At 32.0% G+C, this 5,845-nt stretch overlaps 1 long non-coding RNA gene across 1 annotated transcript; it reads left to right on the top strand.

The window, feature by feature from the left end:
- Positions 1-830: 830 nt before the first annotated feature.
- Positions 831-5,525, top strand: LOC139503766 (uncharacterized). Its single transcript, XR_011659187.1, has 3 exons — positions 831-966; positions 3,932-4,025; positions 5,394-5,525. It is a non-coding gene; the product is annotated as an uncharacterized lncRNA (long non-coding RNA).
- Positions 5,526-5,845: the final 320 nt, after the last annotated feature.

The following is a 5,845-nucleotide window of genomic DNA, read 5'->3' as shown; positions in this document are numbered from 1 at the left end:
TATAAGAACGGCAATCTGACCTGGATGTTATATAAATAAATACATAAAGGTAAGTGCATATTGCCTTCTTTTGTTAATATATAGAAAGAAAAATATCTCCTGATTCTGTTCATATGCGTGATGCCTTTTATCATGCCCAAATAACGCCACAATTGACGTTTTTTAGACTCTTGTGAACCTATTAATGGCCAAAAGAAAATATGTTAATTTTATTGAAAAGTCCAGAAACTCCAAAAGAAATGTTGACCAATATAAAAAAAATCATAGATGAATGATAAGTACACCATCGAAATGGATAAACTTGAATTTAGTGCTCCTTTAAAGGAGGAACTTGCACACACAAAAAAAAAATCAGAAATCTTTCCTTTACACATGACCGACATTTCGTCTGCAACCACTGCTGAAGTAATTGAAGTAAAAAACAAACTTGTGCTTTTTATTTTCCTATGAAAGTGTGTTTGAGATAAAGATTAATGTATGCTTTATCAATATAGACTGTTGTCATTGATTTCTTCTGCAAGATATATCAATATAGTGCTGTTCGGAATTGCGTCCATATGTGGCTCTCTTGACCCGTAAAACGAGGTCACGCAAATCTTACTAAAGTATCCCAACGTGCATAAAAATTTATGTGGGATATGATGCAAAATGGAAAGCCTTCATACATCTTAAATTCTATGGTATAAAAAATTCAAGAATAGTAGTCACATAAAAAAAATATTAATTACAGTTCACAAATCGTTCGTAATTGTGTCCGGTGAGGCTAGGTGCTCCGTACTGGGAAGATCATATCGGATCCTATCAATTCATTGGTTCCGTTCCCCCAATTAAATGAGTCTACACGTCTCCTTAGAAAAAATGTCTTGCAATGCGTCTGAACTACCAAGTACTTCCATATAATTTCGAAAACAGATAATAATCTATTTCACTGGATGAGATTGGGCTGACGGATTTTTAAATGGAAATGTATTAATTTTTATTTATAGCACAAGTTTTACAAGGCAAGATTATTCACCCTGTTCGCCCTACAAATCAAATTAATGGTTGCCTCCTTACAAATACACGAGCTAAAACATATACATATGAACATTTGATATCATTTATTTTGTGTGACAACTCTTCACCAATGACCTGAGTGAAAGGTTGACATGGGCAGATCCAGAAATTTCCATTTTTTTAAATTTTTTGTTGGTTTTTTTTGGGGGGGGGGGGGGGGCAGAGGGGGATGCCTGCTCCAGTCATGCTTCAGTGATTCCCTATATAATCAACAAAATATTTCACACCAAAAAGGGGGGGCGGGGCTTTCTCCTTAATAAGAAATCTCTGTTTTCAGGCATAGGCTCATATAAATTTGCCTTTTGAAGAACTGAAATAAATATGAAACGGCTAATGAGTTTTCAGATGCTTTACATTAAAATACATCATGTACATACATGTGACATACACAATTATATATAAATGTAGAATCAAATCTTGATAAATGTATTTAGTTGAAATTGTTAGCTTTAAACTTTAAAAAAATGAACTCCCAAAGTTTAAACACAATTAAGAATGACCATGTACATGATGTACATGTAGTCTGTAATGTATGCCATTGCCATGAAGCTAGATCATTGTAGGTAAACTGTCATCTATTCCCTTAAATCTTTGTCCCCAGTCACCCCAAGTTTGATTTAAATTAGGGAGCTTCCATTTGATTTTTATGGGGGGGCTAGGATGAAATTTGAAAAAAATAGGCAGAACAGGAGTTTTGAGAAGAAAAAAAAGGCAGGATGAGACACTAGCAAAAAAAAAAGTCAGGACGACAATTTTGGTAAAAAATGTCAGGATAAACTAAAAAAAGAAAAGCAGGAACGAACAGAGTGAAAAATAAAAAGGCAGGACAGAGATTACAGCTAAAAAAAAAATGCAGGATAAAATTTTTCATCCTAGCCCCCCCCCCCCCCCCTAAAAATCAAATGGTAGCTCCCTTAGTCAAGTATATATCTACTCTATTAGGTCTCTAGTTTGGATAGTGTATAACTTGCAAATTAAAATCATACTCCTTCCAAATTTCTTTCTTTAAAATATTATGGATGAAATAGCAAGTAAAGAATGAAATTAAATTGGATGAAATGTGTCAATTTTTTTGGTAAAGTAGTATGTCTGAAGTTGTCAAACTTAATGATAGACCCTTCAGGGGCGGATCCAGTCATTTTAAAAAGGGGTTTCCTAACCCAGGACAAAAAGGGGGGGGGGGGGGGGTAATTACATGTCCCCATTCAAATGCATTGATAGTCCAAAAAAGGGGGGTCTTTGACACATTCCCCATTCCCATTCTCAATTTTATCATGTAGTCGTCGTAGTCCGAAGACACTTAGTTTTCGCAAAATTACTTTTAGTATAAGTTAACAGAAATCTATGAAACTCAAACACAGGGTTTGTGACCAGAGTTTTTGTCCAGAGTTTAAAAATTACATGAATTAGGGGCCAAAAGGGGCCAATATTAAACTTTGTTTGATTTTATAGAAAATTGAATTATTGGGGTTCTTTGATTATCAAAGAACCCCAATAATTCAATTTTCTATATATATATATATTCCAAATCTAACTGTGTATTTAGATTCCTAGTTTTTTGGTCCTGTTTAAATTGGTCTATCTTAAGGTTCAAAGGGTCCAAAATTAAACTTATTTTGATTTTAATAATATTTAAATTCTTGGTGTTCTTTAATCATGTTAATATGCTGAATCTGAATATTTACTTAGATTTTTAGTATGGGCCCAAATTTCAAGTTGGTCCAAATTGGGGTCCAATATTTTGCTTTGTTTGATTTCAAAAAAATTGAATATATATATATGGGGTTCTTTGATATGCTTAATCTAACCATTCATTTAGATTTTTGATATTTTGGCCCGTTAACAAATTGGTCCACATTGAGATCTAAAGGGTCCAAAATTGAACTTTATTTGATTTCATCAAATAATGAATTATTTGGGTTCTTTGATCATGTTGATATGCTGCATCTAACCATGTATTAAGATTTTGAATATTGGACCATTTTAGAGGTTAATTGTCAATTTAAAATTTTTAAGTACTTGGACCACATTCATTCAATGTCAGAAACCTATGCTGCATCAACTATTGAATCACAATCCAAATTTACAATTCAGAGTTGTATCCATAAAATTGAGAATGGAAATGGGGAATATGTCAAAGAGACAACAACCCGACCAAATAAAAAAACAACAGCAGAAGGTCACCAACAGGTCTTCAATGTAGCGAGAAATTCCCGCACTCAGAAGCGTCCTTCAGCTGGCCCTTAAACAAATATATACTAGTTCAGTGATAATGAATGCCATACTAATTTCCAAAGTGTACACAAGAAACTAAAATTAAAATAAAACAAGACTTACAAAGGCTAGAGGCTCCTGACTTGGGACAGGCGCAAAATGCGGCGGGGTTAAACATGTTTGTGAGATCTCAACCTCCCCCTATACCTCTAACCAATGTAGAAAAGTTTGAATTGAATGTTGTGTCCATACTTGCTCCAACTGTTCAGGGTTTAAAGTGTAGGTTTGTATCAAGCTGAGCCATGCATAGCATTCTTATTGGTTATTTATATATTAATTTGAAATTTTGATGAGTTAGACACATACAGATTATACTGTAAACAATATTTCAGAGTTTAACGTAGTCAAGCAAAACAAATCATAGAAGAATAGTTGAATCATGTTTTTGTTGTCCAATGAAAAATTAGTACGAACACCAAGAAAAAGTATGGGAATGTTTGTTTTTTAAACTATTGACCAGGGTGAAAGTCTTTGAAAGTCATGACTGACCAAAAGTTTGTGAAATGAAATAGTACAAATATTCCATTCTTATTAAATATTATTGTATATAAAGAAAATACTGATGTTTAATAATAGTTTTTACCCTTTTTATGTTTTATAGGACAAGAAATATAGAAAAATAATGAAAAATATAAACAGTTTCAATAGAAATGAGCGACAAAACAAGATAAACAGAATACAACAAGGCCTAAATGGTAAGACCACTTCTATATACTGTAAATTCAGAAATTATTGCTTGCATTTATTATTTTTCAGGGAATGGACAACTTATTGTGATTACAAAAAAAATCTGCATCAATTATATATACATGATATATATATGTTTCTGTTATCAAAATATGATTTCTTATTTTTGCGATACTCACCCAGTCACATTAATCGCATTTCTAAAAACCTCTGGATAATTTCTGAATTACAGTAATAAACATGATAAAAGTAATTGCCTTTGAATGATGACTCTTATAAAAATAAGAAGATGTGGTATGGTAAATGAGTGACTTATCCACCAGAGTTCAAAGAAGTGGATGCAAGAAATTAAAGGCCAATGATGGGCTGGCCTTCAATAATGAGACAACACTTTCTTTATAGGTCAGCCAATAAAGATCCCAACATGAAAAGATTTAAACAATCCAATTTAGTTCAACATGTTCAAAAACAATAACAATTAATAAAAAAATATCATGTCTGTGAGCACTCAACCTCTTACCTGACCATAATATAGGACAGTGGTTCAAATAACACAGCATATGAACATTCTATAACAACTTTTGCAAGTGGCTAAACTTTAAATATCACTGCAAGGCACTAAACAACGAATATTTAATCTTGGACACAAAGCACTGAAATAAGAGAACTCATATAAAGCATGACAAGTAAGAATATCAAATGAAAGTTTCTCAAATGTTAAAGTCATATGAAACGAGTGAGTGATGAAAAATAAAGTTTGTCCAACTTTTGAACCAATGCATGTATACATCATAAACTTAGTCCTCTGTGCACGATTTTATCATTATTTTCACAAGTATATCATATAAATCGTCATTTTTTTTTCTCTCTGTTTGTTATGATTTAACAAATAATGCTGCTCATTAAATGCCGTGTTTTGAAGCTGAGTTTTACCGATTGCCACCTTATAGTAAACAAATCACAAAAAGCATGGGTATTGAGCACGTGTTTAACATGTATAATCAGCTATTTGTTTATTTCAATGACAGATCCTTGCATATTGTAGTCACCGGATTTTTACGAGGAGGGTTACGCTCGGGTCACTATGTATATGGAAAATATGTATCGGCGAATTGCTTCCTGGAAGCAAGCAATTAAAAATAAGTAAACTTCTTCTAAATGTGGACAAATTAAAGAATTTTCCTCAGAAAAAAGTATATGTACTTAAGTTGCATAATGAAAACTATCCATTTAGTTATAAAAAAAACATAATTATTATACATATTTTTTTTTAATTTGAGGTTTCTTATGACTTTAAAATAAGCCTATTTATATTGCTGTTTTTTTCTCCATTTATCATGTTTATAACTTCTTTTTTTTATTTTGTGTATTTATAGGTCAGATATCTTGGTTTTTATGATCATCGTCAGGTCCTGCAAGTCTATACTGAAGAGGAAACTTATTTGTTAATACTTTTCTACATAATGTGCTAATTGGATTAATTAATGTGAAATGAACTCAATTGTGTGTTTTTCTGGGAAAAGAAATAGAAAAAATTCTACAAAATTGCTATAAACAAAATGGAGTACTATCAAAGATGTACAAGGACACAATGGTGTAAAATGTAACAACCTACATATTCACTGATGGATTATGGAGAAATTAAGAAAAAAAATAGTATCTTTGTCATGTTTGTTGTCGAAATAAACACATGCGTTATCCATTCATGTACATAATATTATGTACATGGCTCTCCATCATATCAAATATACAGAGAAGATGTTTGAAGAACAAGTTGCCAAAATTTATTCAACCAATTGAAAGAAGATGTCTTGTGAATGGAATTATT

Source organism: Mytilus edulis, chromosome 14 (assembly GCF_963676685.1).
Source record: "Mytilus edulis chromosome 14, xbMytEdul2.2, whole genome shotgun sequence".
NCBI lineage: Eukaryota > Metazoa > Mollusca > Bivalvia > Mytilida > Mytilidae > Mytilus > Mytilus edulis.
Note: the sequence above shows the minus strand (reverse complement) of the source record. Positions and strands in the feature narration are given on the sequence as shown.